Source organism: Pelodiscus sinensis, chromosome 3, assembly GCF_049634645.1.
Source record: "Pelodiscus sinensis isolate JC-2024 chromosome 3, ASM4963464v1, whole genome shotgun sequence".
NCBI classification, from domain to species: Eukaryota; Metazoa; Chordata; order Testudines; family Trionychidae; genus Pelodiscus; species Pelodiscus sinensis.
In genome coordinates, this window is record NC_134713.1 from 57,178,259 (window position 1) to 57,192,633 (window position 14,375).

Genomic DNA, 14,375 nt, shown 5'->3' on the forward strand with positions numbered 1-14,375 from the left:
AAGGTAGATGGATGGATCTCTGTGTCCAAGTAATGGTACCCACTGGAATCACTAGAGCTCTACACATTCAGGACTGTGGCCTTAGAGGTAGACTCCATGGTGCAGCCATCATGCCAAACTATCATTTTTGCACAGCCTCAAACACATCATTGACATTCACTAAATAACTAACAGTAAAGCAGTCTACATTGGTACTATACTGGATCATGAGGCAAAATAATCTAGAGGCTTTTATGCAGAAGAGGGCCAAATTCCATTCCCAGCTTGGACATTGGATTAGCTATTTCATTTGTGTTTTCCCATCAGCAAGACAGGAATATTTACCCAAAATGTCTAGAGAAAGGAATTCTTCCCCCACCCCATGGTAATGCCCTAAAACTTGCATTCAGATTATAGCAAGTTGCAATAGTCTTGATAATTTAAGACAACCACCCATGATGATGCAAAACTGTACTACAGTTTTCAGATAATGTCATATAGTCAGCACCATTGGCTTTTAGCTCCAGGGTATACAAGTGAAGTAAAGTGCATCTAAGTTTGTGAGAGAACCGCTATAGATATGCACGTTGGCATCCTTACAAGAGTATGTTCTGGAATATACACCGTTGTGTATTAGTCTCCACATTGTGCTATCCCTATAGTCGATTTACAGCGGTGTAGCTGTGTCCAGGCATTTGGTTGCAATGCTTCAGAAAATGATTTTCATTGAATGCTAAAACAGTTCAGTGTCATAAAATAGAAAACTTATGGTACCAAATACTCTGAGAAAATAAGTAACTCATTGAATAATTTATTGAATTTACTGAAAATATTGACCTAGATTTAGGTTTCCAGATTAAGAACATAGAAAGTATTAGTTAAAATGGTATTCTGAGTGAGTCTAGAATGAGACAGCTTCATGATTATTAATTTATAAGTGTAAGCAGTTATGCAAGAATGTCATTTGGTTTTTAAAGGTGTTACTTATGCTGCACTGGCATCCTTCTCAACAATAAAAATAGCCTATCAAGTTGGTAGTAATGGTCCTGATCCTTCATCTTTTATTTAGGAAAGACACGTGAAAAATAAGGAATGTCTGGCAGACTAGGGGCAGATGAGTACCAAGCATGTGATTCTTCTGAAGCTCCAAAACTTCTTAACTTGTACCTCATTATCTTTGAATGAGTCCAACCTGGACCCATTAGCTCAGGCATCCTGTTCTGGCCTATTTGCCTGCTCAGTTCAAATTATGAAATCTCTTATGATATTTTGGGAACCTTGTATACCCAGTGATTAAAATATTTTAACTGACTCCCAGCGTGAACTTTCACAGACAGGCTGGCAGGCTTCCTGAGTTGCAGAGTAAGAGTCTAAAATTGTGGAAGGCTCCAACATGAAAGTAGAGAATAATCAATGAGAAAAGAAGAAGATAGGTGAGTACTGGAAAGCCAGGATAAGATCGAGAAAGTATCCAAGAAAAAACAAATTAAGATTCATGCACCTCTCTGTGACTATTTATAGGCCCTACCAACTGCTGTTGATGTCAATGGGACTTCCATGACATTTCCGTGGTAGCAGGATAAACTGTGGGTGTACCCCATCATTATACTGACGGTATCTGGGCTATTCTTAGATGTTATTTCATAAAAGTTTGCATCAAGCAGATGCAATGAGCTTTTAAGCTGGGCTTGTGGAATTGCAATTTCTAAGACAGAAGCTTTTCCTAAGTCTGTAAGTTAGTTTTGCTGTGCCTAAGGAAATATTTAGGGGGCAATAACTAGGGGAGAGGCATAGCTCAGTGGTTTGAGCATTGCCCTGCTAAACCCAGGGCTGTGAGTTCAATCCTTGCAGAGGCCATTTAGGAATTTGGGGCAAAAGTTTGTCAGGGATGGTACTTAGTCCTGCTGTGGAGGCAGGGGAGTGGACTTGATGACCTTTCAAGGTCCCTTCCAGCTCTAGGAGATAGTCTCCCAACAACAAATGGAGATTGCCTCTGCTGACATGGATTTCAGTTAGATCTCCCCAATGCAAAGTTTCATACTTCCTTTATAAAACAGTGTCAGAAATTAGACAAATAGAAAACAAAATATCAGAAAGCACTGAAGTAAAATACATAGGATGATAATGTATATATAGTTTTATTCATATGCTATGGATAAATTTTTTAAGTGTGCTTAAGTGATTTAGGAACCCATATCCCATTGACCATCATTGGACTCTAATACCTAAATCAACTTGGGTGCTTTTCAAAACTATAATCCTGGTGCACAGGAAAAAGAGTGATCCAAAATGGCTCTGGTTCTGCAGTATCTTCCAGCTGACAAGCAAAGGAAAACCTTAAATAATTAAAGCGTTCAGTCCATTCTCTTAGCACACAGTCAGACATGGAAATTCAAGTTGATGCTTCCTTCAGGAGGGTAGAGATGTGTTTGGAAAGGACAGTCATATCCTCCAGCTGACAGGCATGAGGAGGCATTTTGAAACTGAAGCAGCCAATTTCACCACTAACACAGAGGAGGAGAGCTGTTTGAAAATAAAGCTCTCTTATCAGTGACAGGAAAGGGTTTAGCTGATACTTTGTGTAAACAAAGAGAATTATGCTACTTTAACACTTTTAATGTTAAGTACATATGTTACCTGCAAATAAAACACAGGTATTCTAAAATGCCCAATAACCAAAATCCATCCTGTAGGCTGGAGATCTATAACACAGAACAGATTAACGATCAACATGATTCCTGTAGTACTATTTCCTTGGCTGGATTAACACATGGTTAACCCATAGCATACCAACTTACTCATACTGTCACACAGGACTGCTGTGTGTAAATGAACTGAAAATCACCTCAAAGCATTAACAGTCCAAGGGTAGTCATACAATGCAGAGCAATACAAAACAGAACAAAGATAAGATGGGTGTGGGATTCTGATCTGGACTGTTTACCTTTTAGAGAGTCCTTTCATAAGCATACCTCTATGCTCAGAGATGTGTTTGTATTAATATATGCCTACGTGTGGGTGGCAAGAATCTCCTCTTGGCACTTTCAAACAGTGCCCATACAGAGTAGGAAATATTTACACTGACACAAGGTGTCAGTGGCATGATCAGAATATCTGGGAATAATTCCAAGGGGACTTCTGTGACCGTGCCCATCACAGAAGCATCCGCTAAATAATCCAAATTGAAAACTATGTACTATGGCCTACGTTCTTCCCTTTGTTTAAGCAAAGCAACCTCACTGACAACACTGGGGTGGCAAAAGTGGGGGAAAAAAAAGTCAGCACTGACTTTGGCCCTGTCTTTACAAAAAGTTGAACTTAAAAGAGTTATAAGTGCAAAGAAAAACAAGGTTCAATTGTCTGTTTCCAATCACATTGTAGGCTCGGATCCTGCAGTGAGAAGCATACCTGTACCTATGATATTGCAGACTCTGCATCCTAGTTTACAACATTAACAAGTCCATGCAGTCATGCTTTCTTCCACCAATCAGTGACAAAAGCAACCTCTCTTCTAATTCCCAATTCACCCTGCAGATTTTGCAGTTTCTCTATTTAGCTGGAAATATATGGTATAGCCCACATTTCAGTATCTGATTGTGGTTGGCGGATGTGAACATTTTCATAGCAATCAAACTAAGTGTCAAATTGTAACTAGCACTTGGAATATTAATTTCTGCTGAATATGCAAGGATAGCCCCTCTCCTGCAATTTGTAGGAATCACCTGTATGGAGCCCCACTGAAATGTGCCTGCATGTTGTAAATAGTAGAACTGGGGCCTGAAAGAGTAGAAATTGTTAAACCACAGCTCTCCACTAGACATGCAAAGCACCACTTGGGAATCCTCCTGGAATGCTGGAATTTACGAAGGGGGAAAGGTAAGAACAAAAGGTATAAATGTTAATGAAGAAGGTAAACAGATGGAAGCGAGGTCAAGCATATTATGTGACCGCTTGGGACAGGTTTTTGCCAGCAGCTAATGGGACTGGCCTAGGAGTGATTGACTGAAGTGCAATACCACAGCTCAGAAGTTCTAGGTCCCAGATGCAACCTACGCCGGATAACCAGTTCCTGGGGTTGCAGCTGTCAAGGTAAATGTTACATATTCCATTTGCACTGTCTGACTCTCCTATAACAATAAAAGGCTGAAAGGACAGGTGCAGTTGTGTTTCCTGCACCTGTAATTTCACATCCATCCATGTGTTGGAGAAAAAAGTGGAATTTATTAATAGTCAGCTGTTATCAGATTGACTTTCTTTCTCCCCTAGATGCGTACTATTATATGGATATACTGGAATGTAGAATTTATTTAAGAATGTGCTTATTGCGTAATAGTCTTAGTGCTGTAGTAACATTCTAAATAGACACACTATTAATGTAACAACTTTCTGTAGCTAATTTCCTTTGCTAATAAAAAAAATAAATACATTTCAATGGGATCATGTTCCAGTGTTTGCTGTTCCTATTATATTAGGGTTGGCAGAATTTGATTTCTTAATATAAATTTGACAGATAAATGTTTGCTTTTTCCTGTTTTTAATATTAATTTCCTACCACTGAGAAAAATAATGGAGTGCAGACAAGAGTGGAGTGTTATACTTTAGTGATAGAAGAGCCTGAAATTCATAAAGTTTTAGAACCATTAAAACAAATTTTCAACATCACACGTCACAAAGTAAATATCCTCCCTTTTAACTCTAAGGCTATGTCTAGACTACACCATTTCTGCAGAAGAGGAAATGCAAATGAAGTGCTCATTGGTATTTCTCACGCTTTCATTTGCATAATCTTTTCCAATCTTGTTTGTGGAAGAGGTTTTTGCGGAAAAAAACTGCAGTGTAGATGGGGTCATTTTTTTTTTGCCAAAAAAACCTTTTGTGCAAGATCCCTTATTCCTCAAAAAATGAGGTTCACAGGATCTTGTGCAAAAGGTTTTTTTTTGTGAAAAATGGCCCCGTCTACACTGCATTATTTCCCCCTAAAAACCTCTTCCACAAAAAGGACCAGACAAGACTATGCAAACGAGAGCATGAGAAATGCTAATGAGCGCTTCATTTCCATTTCCTCTTCTGCAGAAATGATCCAGTCTACGCATAGGCAAAGTAAGAATGCTTCTTGAGAACTTAGGCTATCTGTAAATTTGGATTATAATGGAAATATTTGTTACTTTGTGTGTATACAGTGAAATCAATATTTACCAATATTTATAAATAATATTTACCAATATTTATTCAAAGCCATTTAATGCACTAGAGAAAACGTTCCAAATAGATTACATTAAACGGATATATATATCAGATGATCTGGCCAGTTTGACACACGGTCAGAGAGAATGAGATTTAATTCTTTGCAATGACTATTAGGGAATCAATATGTGCATTAGAAAACAGAATCTCCTCTGAACGGATTTCTTATTGAATTTTAAAACAAATTTTACAATTATGTCCATGGTTACCGAACTATAAAATTAAATTTGAGAGGGCCACTCCTTCAGAATAAGGCCAGGAGAGACCTTATCGTTTAGTCCAACTTCCTGTATAACACATCACAAAATTTCACCAGTAATTCATGCATCAAGCCCAATAACTTGTGGTTGAACTGGAGGATAGTAACTAGAAAGGCATACAGTCTTGACTGAAAGACTTCAAGTGTTGGAGAACCTATCACATCTTTGGATAATCTGTTCCAGTGAGAATTAAAATTGCATCCCTTTTTTAGTTTGAATTTTTTAAGCTTTGATTTCCAGCCAAATTAGCCATCTCTTTCATCATCAAGATACATTGTGAAAGTGTGAAGGTGAGTTTACAAACAGCCTTAACCTGTTTTTCTAAATTATTGTTAAAAATTGCTTTTTATACACAATGTTTAATGAGTAAATTGGCTTCATTTTTGTACACCCTATTCTGCTGACTTGTGAAAATTAGACCACTTTTCAGGCCCAGGACAGAAATACTATGACTCGAAGGGTATGTCTAGACTACAGACTTTTGTCAACAGAGGCTTTGTTGACAGATACTGTTGACAAAGCTTCTTTTGACAAAGAGTGTCTAGACTACATCCAGTTCTGTGGACAAAGCAAACGGCTTTGTCAACATGAGAGTGTAGATACAAAGGAGGTTATGTCTACTCTAGCCCCCTAGTTCGAACTAAGGAGGCTAATGCAGGCATTCGAACTTGCAAATGAAGCCCGAGATTTAAATATCTCGAGTTTTATTTGCATCTTCCCATCCGGTCGCCATTTTTAAATCCCCCTACTCTGAACTAACTGCCCGTGGCTACACGTGGCAGTGAAATGTTAGCTCGAATTAAGTCCTTAGTTGGAGTTAACTGTTACACCTCTTTCCATGAGGTGTAACAATTAACTCGAACTAAGGACTTAGTTCGAGCTAACATTTGATTGCCGCGTGTAGCTGTGGGCAGTTAGTTCAGAGTAGGGGGATTTAAAAATGGCGACTGGACGGGAAGATGCAAATAAAGCCCGGGATATTTAAATCCCGGGCTTCATTTGCAAGTTCGAATGCCTACATTAGCCTCCCTAGTTTGAACTAGGGGGCTAGTGTAAACATACCCGGACAGTGTAGATGCAATAATGCCTTCTGTCGACAGAACACTGTCGACAAAAGGCGTTATTCCTCTTAGAATGAGGTTTACTACCATTGACAAAACTGCTGAGTTCTGTTGACGTTATGTCAACAGAAACAGATTGTTAGAATTGTCTGCCACTAGTACCATATAACTTTGGCAGAAAGACATGGTCCTGTCAGTGAAAGAGATAACTGAAATGTATGAATACGAATATTCATCTAGGAAATTACCCAAAAGAGGGTACCCACAAACTTCTTATCAAAGTATTAAACTCTTTACATAAGCACTATATAAGGCCAAATGGAATTAGAATTACTAGAGAGAGATATTTTCTTTAAGTATGCAATTTAAGGGAGGAGTTCTGAATTACTGGTTTAGGCTGCAAATCCCTACTTGGCAATTTTGCAAAGTCCTGTGAACAGAAAGACAAGACCAGCATTTGGAAGTGTAACAAAATTCAGAAAGGGAAAAAGGGAGAGGAGAGGAACAGAATGAAAGATGAGGTAACGGGTCAGTCTCAGCAACACGTGTCTGAAACTTTATGTAAAAATGATTGAAGACTGTATTACCTTGACTCAGCAAACTCCCTAAAGATTACTTAAACTACATGTTGAACTTCTCTAGTCTGGCACTCTCAGGAACTAATCGGTGTTGAACCAGAAAATTTGCCAAACCACAGGAGTTCAATATTGTAGTGAGTGGGTCTCATTTTTATTTCACCGAGGTGAATAAATGGAACAGTACTTGCAAAGCTACTTAATAATGTATGTCTGTATTGATACACCCTATATAAGCCTATGCCTAGCCAAGCCTTATCAGCTCTCTTCATAATAGTGTTAGTGTTTTTACACAATTTTATTGTATTGGCACAAGGAAACAAGTAAATAAAGCATTAAAAACATGCTTACTTTTAGCAGCATTACCAACACTTGCACTGCTTGCTGAGCTCTTAGAAAACATTTAGGAGTAATTTAGAGTTAAATAACAGCATAGAACACTGAGATCCAGTACTGCTGTCTGTGAACAAACTTTATGGCACTACAGGGAAACTTGGCTACACCCATGATAAGTGGACATCTGGCTAAAATCATACTGGACCAGATGTTGCCAGACCAAAGAGTGCCAGATTAGAGAGGTTCAACCTGTGTTAGCTGACTTGGTTGTGATGTGGATGATCTGCCAAGCTTCCCCTATATTTGACATTGCCTGTCCTGGTTGGTTTCTGGGGCCCTGAAAAAGAAAGAGTGGATTAGAGAGTTTGGGTTGTAATGAGATTTCTTATTTTGATCTTCCATTCACAAAATCCGTAAGAAACTGTTAAACAATGATGTGCAGTTACAGGGATTCTGAACAACTGAGCCTCACCAAATATTGAACTGTAATGGGTACATGAATACTGAACTGCAATGGGTACATGAATGAAAGTAATAGGCTTGAAAGTTTGGATGGCAATGGAAAAAAAATCTTAAATCTAGTTAGTCAGCTAAGGAACTAGAATTTAGTAGTAATGAGGTTTTTTTTAAAAGCAGTCATACAATTTTAGAGAAGGAAGGAAAGTCAATATAATCTATGCCAATAAACCACATAACTGAACAGCATCTTTCATTATTTACATGCTTAGGGAAAATGATGAGTAGTACTCTTGAGAAAGCAAACACACAGAGTATGTCTATACTATGGGACAAAGTTGAATTAAAACACACATCTTCTGCTATGTTAATTGCGTAGCTGTGAAGTTGAAATAGCTTAATTCGGCTTTTGGCTCGGTCTACACTGCAGGAAGTCAAAGGAAGAAAATTCTTCCTTCAACTTCCTTTACTCCTCAAGAAAGCAGGGTTTCTGGCATTGACCAGAGTGCCCCTTCTCACTTCATATTGGCGTGTCTTAACTGGACTGATAATTCGAACCCTGGAAGATTGATAGAGTTCCTGGAAGATTCAATCTTCCTCTCTAGTGTAGGCGCACCCATGGGGACATAATGAAAAATAGTTGTGAAGCCACTTTAAAGAACTGTTATACTGAAACTTTTATAACTACACTAATGACTGAAGTCCACTGAATGAAATAACAGCACACTACAGGTTAGAGTAGGAGATGGGGCGTTACTGAGATCTACTCTATACTTAGCCATCAGTTTTAGCTTTTCACTTCATGCCGGTATCCTTGTACCATGGCAGTGGACTACCAAAATACAAAGTAGGCATCTCCAAATCATTGACTGAGAGGTTTAAACACAATGCTATAAGTTTATAATAGCAACTATGGCATAAGAAAAACTATTTACAATTTAAACTTAAAATTCAGTTCTGAAGCAACCAATAGTTCCTACCTGAAGGACAGTAAACACCACATTGTGTGCTCTGGTCACCCTTGCAGATACCACAGTACTTCCAGCATGGGCCCAGACCTGCTGAAAAGCAGTCACCAGCTCTTAGATTTGCTGCTGCTCTTCCTGGTGCAGTTTATGCAGGCTGTCCTCATGGCACTCCTTGAGGATGACAACCAGCCTGGAATGGGTTGGGCTTGAACCTTCGACCTCTTGGGACACCCCAATAGTATAGCTTTACACTGGCATATCAGATATGAGCAGATCCCATCTATGCCCCCGATCCAACACTCAGCTATTTTAGATTCTTCACTCTTAATCATTTTACTTATTTTTCTTGGAGTAAGGGGTATTAGATATGCCCTTAAAAGTATACTGGATAGTTAACATTCTATAATGGCAATTCTGCCTGTTAGGGAGACTGGATGAGTCAGGGAATCAACAGACTGGTATTTGGTTATTTGAGCTCCAGTTTCTTAGTTAACAAAAGTCTTTTCCCACAGGCTCTCAAATGGTAATGGGCATAGAATGTTTCCCAATAGAGAGGCATCAGTAGGATAGACACTGAAGGACAATTGGCAGTTCTCAGAAGAAAGGACAAGGATTTAATGGGCAAAAAGGCTTGTTGCTCTCCTGTCCAGCCCCAGCTCCCTCCAGGCTAAAGGTGGAGCATAATAAAGAAACTGGGCATCTTACATAATTGCTGCTGTGCTGCACTTGCTGAGTGGATAAAGAGAGCACTTCACTGTTAGCCATTTGCCACCAAACATAAAACATTGTATTTAGCCACAGCAGCAAGAGGAAAATGAAAGACACACTGAGCACTGAGTTCTTACATTATTATTTTTTTAAAATTTAGCATTACAAAAGCAGCTTTCAGGTATTCTCTCTGCTTCACTTTTGTTGTCTAATACCTTTGAATCAAATATTTCTTATCCAATTTATTTTAGAAAAGAATTCCCTTAAAGAGCTGGCTACAGTACCACAAATCAGTGCCCCCACTAAAATGTAGAGTTCAATTTTGAGAGGAGCATCCAAAGGAAAAACAAAACAAGTAATAACAAATGAAAACTTAGAAACAAGACAAATATCCTTTAAGAGTGACATGGGAACAAGGACTGTTAACTATGCTACTCATTTTTGAACATGATATTTTGTTGCTTGGCTAAAATAGCCACTTTGAATACATACTCAGATCCAACCTTGTTGTGTTCTTTTGCTAATTAATTTGTTTAAATGTTTATCTTTAAGACTCAGCTGTTCTTATAATGGGAATAGAATGTTTCTGAAGGCTGTTAACAGCAACATATGTGAAGAGTAGCTGGGTATGTAATGCAAGGAACAGATGTTAAAGGTGGTGTAATGTCTTAATCTCAGCCTTATCGTCTTATCTAGTGAATGTATTATTGGACTACCGCATTTAGTATCCACCTCACTGTAGCTGGGGAAGGACTGTTTTATTTTGTTTGAGCATAAAACGTGATGTTCCAAACCTGACTGCAACCAATGGACACTGTGGGAACACAAATATCAACAATAAAACCACCACCCTCTTCACGAGTGAATATGTTTATACTGCAACATGGTAACTGACTTTGGTATAGTATTTACAGCATACTACTTCTGAGATAACAGCTATCTTCAGAGGGTGAGACCTATACTCACCACAGCTGTTCAAAATCTGATAACAATATAGTAACTTCTCATATTTTAAAGATTAATCTTTCTATAGTAAAATCTGTGTTACACAGCACTTTACTAATCAGAAATCTCTTTTGATCTCTGAAAGTCCAATTGGCACAGGGCTGGCAGGCTCCCTCCCTAACTCTACATAGCTTCTGGAAAAGGCCAACATGTCCCTGATGGTCCTAGGCAGAGGAATGGTCAAGGGGGCTCCCCAGCTCCAATTAGCTAGGAAATACAGCCGGTGGGAGCTGAGGGGGTGATGCATGTAGGTGGAGGCAGTACACAGAACCTCCTAGGCATACCTCCACCCACAGCCCATTCCTGCACCTCAGTTTCCTCTCTCTTAGGTAACCAGAATATGTCTTACCAGCACCTCCCATCCCCTGAACATGCCAGATAAAGCTTTTACTGTAGTTTGAAAGGTGTTATAGTGAGAAGTGTGACTAAAACACTTAAAGTGTATTACAGAGAGAGACTGACTGCATGTGTTTGGATATACAGCATGGTGGTAGTTAGAGAGGGAACACACGAGTTTTTAAATAGGCATCCTTGAATTCACCAGGGAAGGCAGCATGATCCATTATGTATGGCTTTGGATTGGCACACAAGAGAACTGGGTTCCATTGCTCACTCAGACTGACCTCTTACAAGACGACAGGCAAGTCACTTCATTTTCCACTGCCTGTTTCCCTGGCAACTTTTGCCTGTCTTGTCTTTTTAGACTGTAAATTATTTTGCAGTTTGCTTGCATAAGACCTAGACCAATTGGCCTCCATCATAGTTGGGGTCTAGCTGTTGCATAAGTAATGGTCAGATGAGCTGAGAGACTGTTTAATTCCATGAAGAGTAGTATATTTTTGTAGAAACACACACTTTCACTTTTCAGAGTAGTGACTCATGTAGGCAATGTCTACACTACAAGGTTTTTGCACAAAAACAGGTGGAGCGTCCACACCTCAAGCACGTTTTTACGCAAAAACCCCAACCACACCACAGTAAATCGACAGGACAGAGGGCTTTTGCCAGTAGAGTTATTCCTCTGCCCATGAGAAATAACTCCTTTTGGGCAAGAGCTCTTGTGCGAAAAGGCAGGTGTGGATGCTCCACAGGGGTTTCTTGCACAAAAAGAGCCTATCAGAAAAAGCACAGGTGCTCTGATGGCCATTCTGTTAATGGCAATCAGAACATTCTTGCGTGCGAGTGTGCATGTAGTGTGGACGCTCTCTTGTGCAAAAGCTTTTGCGATGCACTTTGAAGTCTGGACATGCTTTTGCTCAAGAAGTTTTTGTGGAAGATCTCTTCCGCAAAAAAACTTCTTGTACCAAAACCCAGCAGTGTAGAGAAAGCCATAGAGTACTCATAAGATGGTACCAGCATGGGCATCTCAATGCATTGCTAAAGGGTACAGTGCATTCATACATGAATAAGTTATTTTCCAGGAAAATTCTGAAGGGCTTTTCATTCATATTTTCTTCATTTTCTGTTCCCTAGGGACAAGTCAAAACAAAAATGCAGGCAAAAAAAGCTAGCATCCTCCAGTGCATTATAGTAAACTGCAATAGCCTCAGCTGTTCTGTGTCACTACTTTACCTGCTATTGATATTCACAATTTCTGAAAATATTGTAGCGATTAAGGAAGTTAGAGTGCTGTAAATATGGTCTATGTAATGGTACAGCATGTCAGGTATCATATAGTATAGAGAGAAAGACACCCTACCTGAAGAGCTTAGAATCCTGCCTCTTGACCCACACAGACTCACTAGTTTTATACAGCTTAAAGCTCCAGCACGCATGCACAAAATGGAGTAAAAAGACAATACTAGGTTGGGAGAAGAAATTGAAAACAAAATCCAGTACATGGAAATACACAAACAGAATATTCCCTTCTCTGCTTTGTTTGTTAAGTCTTTGATCTGAAGCAGACTCACTTTCCCCATTGTTCACTGGAGAACTCTCCTTGGAATCTTTAAAAGGCCTATATGGTAATGTCAAACGATGCTGTCACCTAAGCTACAAACTGTGCACCATCCCCATGCCAAAGATGGCTGGGTCCTCCTGCAAAGGGAGAGAAGTGCAGCTCAGTTGTTTCAGGCTTCCCCAATGTGAAGAGCTATAATGAAAACAAGCTTTATGTGGGTCATCTCTGTATTTGATCAAAGAATTCTGAAGGGCAGAAAAGAATGTAAAAGAAAAAAATCCCTCTTCATAATTCACCTTTAAGATACACAATTCTGAGGTTTTAATATATGCTTACTGAAGAATGAACACTGATTATTTTTCTAGCTCTACAGAGAAGCAGCAGCAAAATCATAGGAGGGGGGACTTATAAGATGTGAGTAAGAGGCAGCACCCAAGGAAATGAAAAAAATATTAGAATTGTTATTATCTGTGCTTACAATAGAAGTATTGCATGGCAGATAAGAAAAAAACACCCTTCCAGGGTTCTATCTTGCATTATATCTCTGAACAAAACCAATATGTAGACAACAGAAGCTTGTTCTAATAACAAAAATGTTGCCTGAAATGAAATTCTTGACATTCCAATCATTCTCCGTAACAAAGCCATTTTTCATATAAAACACGTTTTGGCTAGACTTTAATGAATGCTTTAAAGAGTTGTTTCATTTATGTTCTCAGCTAAGGAGGAATTTAAATTATAGCAAAACAATATCCTAACCAAGGAGACCCCAATATGAAGACCCCACAAATCAGATTTCATTTAAAGAGAAAAAGTTCTCTTGAACTACATGAATACATTCACTTACCTACAACCAAGGCTCACTGCTATTAAGCTAACATTCTGCTGAGAAGGTGCCTCACATTCCTCTTATCAGGAAACCCAATTCCAAAACAAACATACTCCAAACCAAGTGTTGGGAGAGCCTAGATACTTTCTGCTCCTGCAGGTTCAGCTCAACTCCCACCTTGCAAGAATGCTTACAAATCAAGCTCTGACACACCCTGAAAAAATATGCTAACTTTAATAAACCACCTGAGTCACTGACTCCAGGAACTCTGTAGTTACATGAGCTTTACTAAAAATTTTGATCCAACAGACTGTCAACCAACTGCAAGGATTAAACACTAAGCTGAGAATCCAGTTACTGAAGGAAGAGGAAAAGTCAATCACCAACAGCTGACAGTTCTCATTTCCAACTTCACAAATTTTGTTTCAGAAGGAAAAGTACTAAGTTAGTCATAAGTACTTTGTCTGAAAACGATCCTCCTATCTATTCAGAGTTATATGAGGAAGTGTATATTTGGGGGTAGAAGTTACAAAGAAAAAATGCAATTGTAGAAAATAGGTCAAAAACATATACAATAAACTGCCTAATTTGCCCTGCACACTGATAATAAACCTCGTCCCATACTACATATCCCTTACCCAACCTCTGAAATACTTAAGTGGCTAAAAATGGATTTTACATCTAGTCAAGGCCTTTGCTGGTGTGAACCTGTCAAGAAAGTTGGGAGGAAGCAAGTCCTAGCCTTGAGGATCTTTAGTGGGAATACCTTCCTGCCAACTTAGAATTTTTAAATTACTTATTCCTTATATTAAAAACATATTTGGATACAAAATGAAGCTGGTAGTTTTTTAGCTTTTCAATTTGTCCTCTGGTCAATGGCATTTTAGGAGGATTAAAGTCTACTACGTCCATGTTGATCCTGTTAGCTGCACCTGGGGGGCAGCTAGGTGCTCCAGGTGACACACACACACACACACACACACACACACACACACACACACACACACACACACCTAATTATCAGTGGAGCAGATGACCTAGAAAGAGTCTTCTG

The 14,375-nt window shown here is 39.0% G+C and overlaps 1 long non-coding RNA gene across 2 annotated transcripts in view; it reads right to left on the bottom strand.

Annotated features, from left to right (window-relative positions):
- The window catches only part of LOC106732617 (uncharacterized), a 146,323-nt gene extending 132,806 nt beyond the window's left edge, over positions 1 to 13,517 (bottom strand). For both annotated transcript variants that reach the window (XR_012902576.1, XR_012902577.1), the window contains exon 1: positions 13,340 to 13,517. This is a non-coding gene — a long non-coding RNA (uncharacterized LOC106732617). The remainder of the gene's footprint in view (positions 1 to 13,339) is intronic.
- Positions 13,518 to 14,375: the final 858 nt, after the last annotated feature.